The sequence below is a fragment of the Aquarana catesbeiana genome, linkage group LG01 (genome assembly GCF_042186555.1).
Source record: "Aquarana catesbeiana isolate 2022-GZ linkage group LG01, ASM4218655v1, whole genome shotgun sequence".
In the NCBI taxonomy this organism is placed as follows: domain Eukaryota; kingdom Metazoa; phylum Chordata; class Amphibia; order Anura; family Ranidae; genus Aquarana; species Aquarana catesbeiana.
The window spans coordinates 857,051,932-857,064,262 of NC_133324.1; positions in this window are offsets into that span (position 1 = coordinate 857,051,932).

Consider the following 12,331-nt stretch of genomic DNA (forward strand, 5'->3'; position numbering starts at 1 on the left):
GGAAGCTAATTGGCATTTTCGTTTGCGCCACAAGGCGGGTTAAAAGCCTGCAAATGAAGCGCCACGTCTGCAATCTCGTGATTGCATTGACATGGCGCTTTCCATAGTGCACTGCGTCCGGCGCCACAGTGCACTTTGTTAAAGGACTTTTTTTTTTTCGTTTTGTTCTTAAAAGGGGCTGTTTTAAAATGTATTTATTTTTTTTGAATTTTTTTTTTTTTTGACTACAGGAGGGGGGGGCGGTGCCCAGGCGCCCCCTATGGACGGGCCGCCACTGAGTGTGGGTCACATAGATACCACAGGCAGTTTATAAGGCACAATGATGACAATCCATAAAATATAGATGGCATCCAGCTCAATGAGCTTTACATTGTTGTGCCTGATCAACAGATATAGTGGCTGTGAGTTACCTGCAGTCTGGATGGGAGTCCACTTGATCCAAGCAGTGCTTGTGACAGCATGTGGCTAAGCTACGAGTGGTGCGCCTTCATAAATGCACCTAATTCAATTAGGTAAATCTTAGACAGCTGTGGCAGAGAGGAGGGGTATGTGTAAAAGGAAGGGAGTGCCCCCCGAATCCCCAACACGCAAACTCTGAGTGCCCGGCGCACCGGGGACTTCGGGGGGGCACTCCCCTCCTTTTACACATACCCCTCCTCTCTGCCACAGCTGTCTAAGATTTACCTAATTGAATTGGGTGCATTTATGAAGGCGGAACACTTGTAGTTTAGCCACATGCTGTCACAAGCATCCAGACTACAGGTAACTCACAGACCCTATATCTGTTTTAACAATAAGCTTAGCTTTAATACAGCAGCAACACACTAATATGACCTCTTTACAGTTTAAAAAAAGGCTTTTTTTCCCCAGGTAACTCTAGTATTGATGTTTTCTTTTTTATTAAAAAGGAATAGGTCACAGCAGATAGAATATGGCTAATACTTTTTTGTGGTTGTCCCTGTTCTGGCTTATGTAAAATTGCCCTACCGCTGGACACTTTTTTATCAAACTCTCCATAACCACCTCAAGACTGGAACCCTTTTTTAGATTTCAGCGATGCCATATTTTGTCATGCAACACTGTACCCAAATTACGTTTTTAACATTTGTTTTGAGACAGATGAAGCTTTCTTTTGGTGGCATGTAAAGTTGTTCTAAAGGCTACACATTTTTTATCTTAAAGGAGAAGTACGGCCAAAGCTTCAGATGTTCCAGGGGCATAACTTACACATCTAATTTCCTAACTACCTATTACATTTTTGTAGACCCTAGAGCACCAGGACAGTCAAAATGCCACAAAATGAGCCCATTTTGGAAAGCAAAGTTGTTTTCTGAAAGGCGCAGTGAGTCTTTAATTTTTTCTAAAAATGCGGAATGAAAATGTAATTTTTTTTTTACGCAAAGTTGTCAATAAGATATTTCTAACTTACAGCATAGGCATATCCAAAATAACACCTCAAAACACATTCTGCTACTCTTTTCAAGTGTTGTGATACCACATTTGTGAAACGGTTTTACAGCCAAGCCACAAAGGGGCCCAGGATCCAAGGAGCACCTTCAGGCTTTTCTAGGGGCATAAATTATAGATCTAATTTTCTGACTACCTATCACATTCTTGGAGTCCAGAAAGCACCAGGACAGTGGAAACTTACACAAAATGACCACATTTTGGAGAGTAAACACCCTGGGGGAATTTTAAGACTTAATTTTTTGTCGCAAGTCTTTGGCATATTTAGAAATAAAATGAAAATAATTTTTTTTAAAGAACATTTTCAATTTAATAACATATTTTTTACACACAGCATGAACATACTAAGAATTACAACCCAAAACACATTCTTGGTATAACTTGCACTCTAAGCTGAAATAAAGATTTCCTTGCTGGTCGCAGTGAAGGGAGCAGGAGCCTATGCACCATTCAGGGGTGTGGAAGCATCATGGCCTCAACCAGTGCTGCTCCAGGCCACATCCCGTGATGGCACCATTGCGTGGGCCTGAGGCCACACATAAGCGGCTTTTTTGGATGGGTGTAAGGATATATCCTCCCAGAGCGATGTTTGTCCTGGCCAGCTGTTTATGTACAGTGGCTGGGCAGGAAATGGAAGAATTAGGAGTGCAGAGATGATACAGCAGTGTAAAATTAGCTATCAGCAGGATATTTTTTAATTAGGGAGAATGGGTTGAAATGTACTAGAGAAAGAGTTCAGGCAAATGTTACACAAAATGTTATTACAAAAATTAAGACCACAGATGTCATAGTGGTGTAAAATTGGGCAGAAACAGCAAGCTTAGGCCCAAATTTACTAGGGAAAAAAGCACTGTCTGTGGCTCTATTACAAGACTTAAAATGCTGCAGCAGATACAGCAGTGTAAAACTGGCTACCAGCAGGACAGTGTTAATTAGGGATACTATGACTAACTGGTGTATGCCCAACTTTTATCTACGATGACAAGGGGGTGCAGTAAATGTGAATAATATAATGTGAGGTGGTCTAGGTGTGCACTGTTACTGCACCTATTTTTTTTTTCCATTCAAACAATTCAGCATCCTGCTGCGCACAAAAAAGCATCTCATACAACAGATGGTCAGCAAGTTAATGCTACACTTTGAGGACCTCAAACCTAAAAAGATGGCCCTATCAACATAAAATAATAATTAAAAAATCACATGAAAACATCAATATATCAAACCCTGAAACAAAAGCCTGCTTTTTTTTTTGTTTTTGTTTTTTTGTTTTGTGCAGTTTGTCAGCTGTTCCTATTGCTTTTTCACAACAACTTCCAATACAGTATGGCTGCCCTGAGCCTCCATCTTAAAGTATATGTGAACCCTCATCTTGTACGACAATCCATTCAGTCTAAAATAAAGATGAAAGGCAAAACATTTGTATATACAGTGAGTACACCCCTTTACATTCTTGTAAATATTTTATTATATCTTTTCATGTGACAACACTGACGAAAATTACACTTTGCTACAATGTAAAGAAGTGAGTGTACAGCTTGTATAACAGTGTAAATTTGCTGTCCCCTCAAAATAACTCAACACACAGCCATTAATGTCTAAATTGCTGGAAACAAAAGTGAGTACACCCCTAAGTGAACATTTTCAAATTGGGCCCAAAGTGTCAATATTTTGTGTGGCCACCATTATTTTACAGCACTGCCTTAACCCTCTTGGGCATGGAGTTCACCAGAGCTTCACAGATTGCCACTGGAGTCCTCTTCCACTCCTCCATGATGACATCACGGTGGATGTTAGAGACCTTGCGCTCCTCCACCTTTCGTTTGAGGATGCCCCACAGATGCTCAATAGGGTTTAGGTCTGGAGACATGCTTGGCCAGTCCATCACCTTTACCCTCAGCTTCTTTAGCAAGGCAGTGGTCGTCTTGGAGGTGTATTCGGAATTGTTATCATGTTGGAATACTGCCCTGTGGCCCAGGCTTTGAAGGGAGGGGATCATGCTCTGCTTCAGTATGTCACAGTACATGTTGGCATTCATGGTTCCCTCAATGAACTGTAGCTTCCCAGTGCCAGCAGCACTCATGCAGCCCCAGACCATGACACTCCCACCACCATGCTTGACTGTAGGCAAGACACACTTGTCTTTGTACTCCTCACCTGGTTGCCATCGCACAAGCTTGACACCATCTGAGCTAAAAAGGTTATCTTGGTCTCATCAGACCACAGGACATGGTTCCAGTAATCCATGTCCTTAGTCTGCTTGTCTTCAGCAAACTGTTTGCAAGCTTTCTTGTGCATCATCTTTAGAAGAGGCTTTCTTCTTGGACAACAGCCATGCAGGGCAATTTGATGCAGTGTGCGGCGTATGGCCTGAGCACTGACAGGCTAACCCCTCACCCCTTGAACCTCTGCAGCAATGCTGGCAGCACTCATACCTCTATTTCCCAAAGACAACCTCTGGATATGACGTTGAGCATGTGCACTCAACTTCTTTGGTCGACCATGGCGAGGCCTGTTCTAAGTGGAACGTGTCCTGTTAAACCGCTGTATGGTCTTGGCCACCGTGCTGCAGGACAGTTTCAGGGTCTTGGCAATCTTCTAGGCCATCTTTATGTAGAGCAACAATTGTTTTTTTCAGACCCTCAGAGAGTTCTTTTCCATGAGGTGCCATGTTGAACTTCCAGTGACCAGTATGAGAGAGTGAGTGCGATAACACCAAATTTAATACACCTTTTCCCCATTCACACCTGAGACTTTGTAGCACTAATGAGTCACATGACACCGGGGAGGGAAAATGGCTATTGGGCCCAATTTGGACATTTTGACTTAGGGGTGTACTCACTTTTGTTGCCAGCGGTTTAGACATTAACGGCTTAACACGATCACACATTCCGACAACAAAATCCATTTTTTTTTACGACGGATGTTGGCTCAAACTTGTCTTGCATACACACGGTCACACAAAGTTGGTCAGAAATTGCGAACGTCAAGAATGTGGTGATGTTAAAACCCCGACAGACTCGGCCAGGGAGGTGTGGCAGTCGGCTCAATCAGTTTATGAGTGGCTGCTGACCTCCACGGCTGAGAAAAAACTCTTTTTCTCCAAGGTTGTTTTGTATGAGGAAGGGGAGAGCACGGGGCGCATGCTGGCCAGGATAGCGAACTCCCAACAACGTTCCCCGACTATCGGGGCTATTAAAACGGCAGAGGGCAGGATAGTGAACTCTCCTGACTTAATATTGGAAGAACTGGCCAGATTCTATGAAAATCTCTACCTCCCGACTGGACAGTATACCCCAACGGAGCTTACGGATTACTTATAGGGCATTGCTTTCCCACAACTCACGGCGGAACAAAGTAGGACCCTAGATGCCCCTATTACCTTAGAGGAGCTACAGACAGCTTTAGCGGCTTTCCCCAACTGTAAGGCCCCAGGAGAAAAAGGGATACCCATGGAGGTATATAAACAATATGCAGATATACTCCTACCCAAGCTTTTAGCTGTGTTTAACGCGGCTAGGGAGCGGAGGGCTTTGCCTTCTTCCATGGCTGTGGCTAACATCGTCCTTATATTGAAGCCTGGAAAGGACCCTATGGACGCGGGCTCATACAGACCCATATCTCTGCTACAGAGTGAAATTAAGCTTCTGGCCAAAATACTGGCACTTAGGCTGAACGGGGCCACCACAGGAATCGTTCACTATGATCAGGCTGGCTTTATGCCTAATAAGTCGATGACTGTAAACTTAAGAAGGCTTTATCTTAATATGCAATCCCCGGCGGACAACGTAGGACAGAGAGCCTTGCTCTCATTGGACGCTATGAAGGCTTTTAATAGCATTGAATGGGAGTACCTCTGGGAGATTCTTCGTCGGTTCGGCTTTGGAGAATCATATATTGCCTGGGTGCGTCCGCTGTACCACAGCCCTCAGGCTGCTATCAGGGTGACCGGAGCTATGTCTCGCACTTTCAAGTTGGGTAGAGGCACACAGCAGGGGTGTCCTCTATCACCCCTGCTGTTTGCATTAGCTATCGAACCCCTGGTGATAAAAGTCAGAGCAAACCCAGGAATTGTAGGATTTAAGTATGGGAACAAACAAGAGAAAATAATGCTATACGCCGACGATACTATGATCTTACTGGGCGATGTGGAGGGCTCTCTCAGAGAGGCAATGGCTACTATAGGAGAGTTTGGTAGATACTCCGGCCTACTAAATCTTCTTTGATGCTGATTGATGAGGGTGGGGCGCCCCTGACCGCTACTACAGTACCACTGACTACCTCGTTTAGATACTTGGGTATTCAGGTGACACCCAACATCTGTGACTAAGACTGAATGTTTCCCCGCTGCTACAATGATTTAGAGACCGGATCAAGATGTGGAATTTGCTATACCTGTCGGTAACAGGCAGAGTTAATCTTATTAAAATGATTCTCATGCCACAGCTGCTATATGTGCTCCACAATGCCCCGACGGTAGTGACTCTAAAGGTGTTTAGAACTGTTAACTCCCTGTTCCGTACACTTATATGGAAAAACCGCACACCTAGAATTAAACTTGAACACTTTCAAAGGCCTAAGGACGAGGGGGGGGCTCGCCCTCCCGAATCCGTGGTTATATTATATTGCCGCACAGCTGCAACAACTGATAGGTATGATCCACAGTAGAACGGGCGGGGAGGGAGGGACCGGTGACTCTTCTGAGTTAATAATGCTGCATACGGTGGGGAAGAACTCGGTGTCAACAGCCCTGGAGTCAACAGCATTTGGGAAACCAAATAAACTATTCCTGACATATAACCTTACCCAAAAAATTTGGAATAAAATTAGATATCTGCAAGGGTGATGGGATACATAGACTATAGCCCTATCTGGGATAATGACTCATACCCAGAACTAGCTAAACTTCAGCACGGCAAGCTGTAGCGGAGATGTGGGATGGTCTACCTTAGTCAGATCCTACACAATGGGAAATTACTTACGTTTGAAACCTTGCAAGGCCTTTTCGGTCTGCCGCAGTCTATGAGATTTTATTATATGCAACTAAAACATGCTATAATGGCCCAAGGTAGATCCTTGGAGTGGGTACACTCTCCGACCCCATTGTTTAATTTAATAGCAAGAGCGCCTAATACTAAGAGCTTCATATCACAATGTTATAATATGCTATTACCAAACTACCTGAATAAATACCCGTTGCGAATGTTGGAAAAGTGGGAGGGAGAGGTGGGCCTGATTGATGGAGACCAGTGGGAGGAAGTCCTGCAGGCAGTACCCACATGCTCCTTGAATATATCGCACAGATTGTCGCAGCTGTATTTACTGTTCAGAGTGTATTATACCCCACATAGATTGTTCCTTATGGGCCTGCGACCTACCTCGCTTTGCACCAGATGCAAGAGAGATCACGGAGACCTGATCCACCTACTGTGGAGGTGCCCAAAGCTTCACCCCTACCGGAAGGGGGTGGTGGACACCGTAAACAGGGTGTTTTGGTGTCTCGATGCCTACAAGCCCGAGACATTGCCTCTTATATGTACTAGATGAGCTGGCCTGGGAGGAATGTACTAGGGTAGCAGTCATCAGATCCCTGTTTCAGGCACGCAAACTAATCATGGCTCATTGGATATCAGAAGATCCCCCCTACACTTAAGGAGTGGATTAATACAATGGGAGATGTGCTCAGGAAGGAGAAGGTAATCTATCAACATAGGGGCTCCGCCCAGAAGTTTGAAAAGATATGGGGGCCTTGGCTGAATGTGCCAGGATTGGCCCCGGTGGATATGGTCATGGGCAGACTGCTGGGGATTGGCACTTAGATGGGGCCAACCCTGGACTTTAGGTTTAAGTACACGGGCACTGATAATGCATTTTAGAGCAGGGCATGTGGCATGACCAGCTTGTCAGGTAATATTTAGATAAATTTAAGAAATATGAATATTATGTAAGTGCAAGGACCACGTATGTAATGGAAAGTATCTTTTGCTTCGGTATGTGCATGTATATTTTTGCTCTTCAATAAACTTTTTCTTTGGATAAAAAAAAAGAATGTGGTGACGTACAACACGTACGACGAGCGGAGAAAAATGAAGTTCAATAGCCAGTGCGGCTCTTCTGCTTGGTCGGAATTTCTGACAACAAGCTCCGATCGCACATTTGCTGTTGAAAATTCCAACTGTGTGTACGGGGCATTATAGTTATTTTGAGGGGACAGCAAATGTACACTGTTATACAAGCTGTACACTCACTACTTTACATTGTAGCAAAGTGTCTTTTCTTCAGTGTTGTCACATAAAAAGGTATAATAAAATATTTACAAAAATGTGAAGGGTGTACTCTCTTGTGTACTGTATATGGTATATCATTATAAATTAAAAATAAAAAAGTGTGGCGCTAGTGAGTGGTGGAACTCCTGTTGCTAAACAGGTGGAGATGGTTGTTGGAGAGGAGTGAAAACACTTTCAGTGTCAGTTAGTGAAGTGAAAGCTAGTTATTATGTAAAACATCAAAAGGAAAAAAATGAAAATGAAAACTTGTATAAGTATAGTAGTGGGATACTCAGTGATAACCTGTAGGTTAAAATAGGAGAAAATCAAGCACTTGACACCTTATTCCAGAGGAAAAAAAAGCAAATATAAATCAATGCAAGATATCTCAATAAGTGGTTTAACACAACTAATATTCAATGGAAATGGGGGCCAAGATGGAGGACATCGAAATCCCTAAGAGAGGACAGACATAGGTGGAAACTCAAAAGTCTCTCAAATGACAAGATAGGACAGTCCCATTCAGTCCCACAAACAACAGGGTGTCAACCGTCTTCTCCAGAGGTAATTAAAGGTTGTTTAAGAGGGGTCCTGATAAATACGCTGAATCTTGACTCATGTGGATGATTCCCACCAGGAGAAAGGAAAAGCAAAAGGATGCCCTTACCAGATCAGATGGACTCACAGGCCGTGGCGGTGAGTCAAACGAGCATATACCGTCAGACGGTGTAAGGTGAAGGCTTGTGGGAAGACTCGTGGAACATCTTGTCAGCAGTCCTCAATTGAAGAACCAACTTGGAGATCGAGGTCCCCAGGGTGCGGTTTCGGTCGCCAGATGACCGTTTGCTCAGAGGTCCATCATATGTGCAAATAAGCAAGAAAGAGAGAGAAACCTCCACATAGTGTAAATCCTTAATTTGCAAAAAAGCTTAAGAGCACTTTATTTGAGAAGTGTACTCCAAAAAGAATTTTTACAAACGGGGGGCAGTAAAAACTCGGCTCAATATAAAAAAAACAGCATAAAAGAAGGTATAAAAACAGCGCAGTGGATAGTGGTGGGGTATAATCATAAGGACCCTTATGATGAGTCAAGATTCAGCGTATTTATCAGGACCCCTCTTAAACAACCTTTAATTACCTCTGGAGAAGACGGTTGACACCCTGTTGTTTGTGGGACTGAATGGGACTGTCCTATCTTGTCATTTGAGAGACTTTTGAGTTTCCACCTATGTCTGTCCTCTCTTAGGGATTTCGATGTCCTCCATCTTGGCCCCCATTTCCATTGAATATTAGTTGTGTTAAACCACTTATTGAGATATCTTGCATTGATTTATATTTGCTTTTTTTTCCTCTGGAATAAGGTGTCAAGTGCTTGATTTTCTCCTATTTTAACCTACAGGTTATCACTGAGTATCCCACTACTATACTTATACAAGTTTTCATTTTCATTTTTTTCCTTTTGATGTTTTACATAATAACTAGCTTTCACTTCACTAACTGACACTGAAAGTGTTTTCACTCCTCTCCAACAACCATCTCCACCTGTTTAGCAACAGGAGTTCCACCACTCACTAGCTCCACACTTTTTTATTTTTAATTTTCATGTGCAACGGTCATATTGCTGTGTCGGCTGCTTTATTCACATCTAGGAGTTGGCGCAATTTCTACACTTTTCTTTTATACGTATCATTATAAATACATTTTTTCCTTTTTTTTAAGTGATCACATAATCTCTGTTCTTAGCTGCATTAGCAGCTCAGACAGCTGGAGGAGAAGAAATAGCAGCACACTGGTCTTCCCAGTGATTGTGCAGGTGGAGGTGTGTCAGCAGAAGTCTAGTCATTGGATGAGAGATGAGTTCCCAGCACAGCCAGAAAACTGGCCAAATTGTGCTTTCATGACTAGTGTGATCAGTTTTTAATAAGAAAGCAGGGGGACTGGCAGGAACACCAGTAATTTCACACAAAGGAAGCAATACAAATAGAACAGAATAATTAATTTTTCATACAAGTACATGGTACAGTAGGCACGTATCAGGAATATGAAATTATGGGGTAACATATTCTTTAAAGTGGGGCTTATCCAAAAGCCATCTTATTGGTTCTTTTAAGCCCACTGGCCATAGTCCAAAGGCCATGCAGTGCCTTATGGTTAAAAAAAAAAAAATCTTCCTACACTGGGACCATGTATTTTAAACCTTCATCATTCACCTTGAACCCAAGGTAGCGATAAACCTAAACTCCATCCCTATAACTGATAGAAAGGTGCAAAATGGAAGCAAATGGATTACCTTATACTGGAGAAAGCAAGCAAGAAACAGGTCAAAAACATCTCAAGAATATATTAATAGGCGTTTGTCACCTTAGCTCAGGTCAGAGCTTTTTAAAGAGCATGCAATAAAAATGAATAATTATGTTTGATGTTTACAGCTCTAGACACATTAACAGCGTGGCAGGTTTAAAGAAAAAAATGATAAATTCTGTACTGTGCAAAGTACAGTAAAGATTACAAAACTATTCAAAACATTTTCGTGTCTCCTTCGGTTTCTACGTACTTTTTTTCAGACTGAAGTTGTAAAGATAGCAGACAGGGTGTGGATGAGGGAACAGGTTCACATACTGTGTCATCACAAGCTTCAGGGCCATCAATATAACCCCCATTTAATCTTTGTCATTTCTTTGTGCAGCATCTCCAACCTCTTAGATGAGTTGTCAGGGGAACAGAATTTTGATGATTCACTTATCACTGCTGGCCAATACTTCTGACTGGATAACAAAAATCACCGCTCTAAGACAAATTCCTCTCCTCGTATCAGCGGTCTCTAAATTGAGATCGGTGTCGGCTCTATTTGCAGTAGTAGCACGAAAACAAAAGTATGCTGGACAGCCGCACTCCAAAAATTCACCTTTTTATTTCTTAAATTTTAAGAAATTACTTAGTTTCTTACTTTACTTAGTTTCTGTCAGGACACTGCCTGGGTATGGGCCTTCTATGCTTCTAATGTTACCAATTTTTTTTATATTGAATGGGCACAGACCTGAAGTTGATCTCTTGGAATATCAGAGGTCTGAACGACAAAGTGAAAAGATCTCTGTTTGTTTAAGTTTCTGCAGTCTCATAAACCTCATGTTCTGTTTCTGCAAGAAACTCACCTCATGGGCAGTAAGATCCTGGCTGTTAAAAAGGCATGGGTTAAACAGGGGTTTCATGCCACATATTCCTCCTATGCGAGGGGGGTGACCATTCTACAGAGCAAGTCACTACTTTGCTAGGTGGAAAAGGCTTTCCTTGATCCTGGGGGATGATATGTTATTTTGATTCTTGAAATGTATGCTCAACAATGGGTGGGCGATGGTTAATGTATATATATCTCCTCCGTTTGACCCCACCGTCCTGTATACCATTTTCACAAAACTCGCCCCTCTCCAGGTCCACAAAATTATCATCAGGGGGGACTTCAATGCCATCCTAGACCATACCAAAGACACTTCTAACCCTTTTAGATCTCCCCATCCTGAACTGGTGCTATGGGCGGACACGCTTGGTCTTCAAGAGCTTTGGCGGTGGAAGCATCCGGAGGACAGGACTTATTCGCATATCTCAGCTACGCATAAATTGGGATCACGCATACATTTGTTGTTTGGGTCTGTTTCAACTATGTCACATGTTGGGGCGGCCTCCTACCTCCCGGCATGTCTTTCCGATCACTCCCCATTAGAGGTATGCCTGACCCTTGGTGCCTCCCACAAGCTGGGATGCTGGAGGTTGGCTTCACATTGGATAGACAATCCTCAAATGCATAAACAAAAAATTGCGTTGCGCTTGGGAATATATCTAAGTGTCTATACACCCTGGTGATATCACATGAAAAAATCTAAAGTGCAATATGCAGATAATATGGATCTAAAACCAACTCTGCGTACGTAAATAAATCAATATATCAACACGTGCAACAAGATGCCGTGTGCAATGAATCCCAAAGTGTAATGTGCAAACAATACGTATCTAGATCATGTGATATAAAAATATAACAATATGAATCTAAGAACACATTTAAATAAATAAATATATGAAGCAACAAAACATAAATACCTGAATAAATGTGCACAATAAATGATGTACTATGCATAAATCACATAAAAAATCCACTGTAATTATAAAAGTGATAGGTGAAAGAAAATAAATAAATAACGTAAATAAACCACTTATGTGATAGGTAGACTATAATCGTCCTTATTTATAATGTTGAAGACTATAATCGTCCTTATTTGTGAGAAATCTTCCAACACAGCAATGTGAAGTGATAAATTCCAACAGAGATCAATATAATAATAGTGCTTCAGAGAAAAAAAGTTCCAGTGCTAAATCAAAAGTGCCCAAACCATGCCGTGAAGTGCCTCAGTGACCCCCAATGTGGTTGCGCTCACCTTAGAGCGTGTGACACGGTGTTCAGCTGCGTCAATAAACGCTGTGGAGCCACCCCTGGGCTCAATGATTGATAACAGCTGATTCTCCAAGCAGATTCTCTATATGGCTCCACAAATACCATACCAAAAAAAGAGAAAGGCTATATAGTGTGATACCGCTAAATATTTTATTAA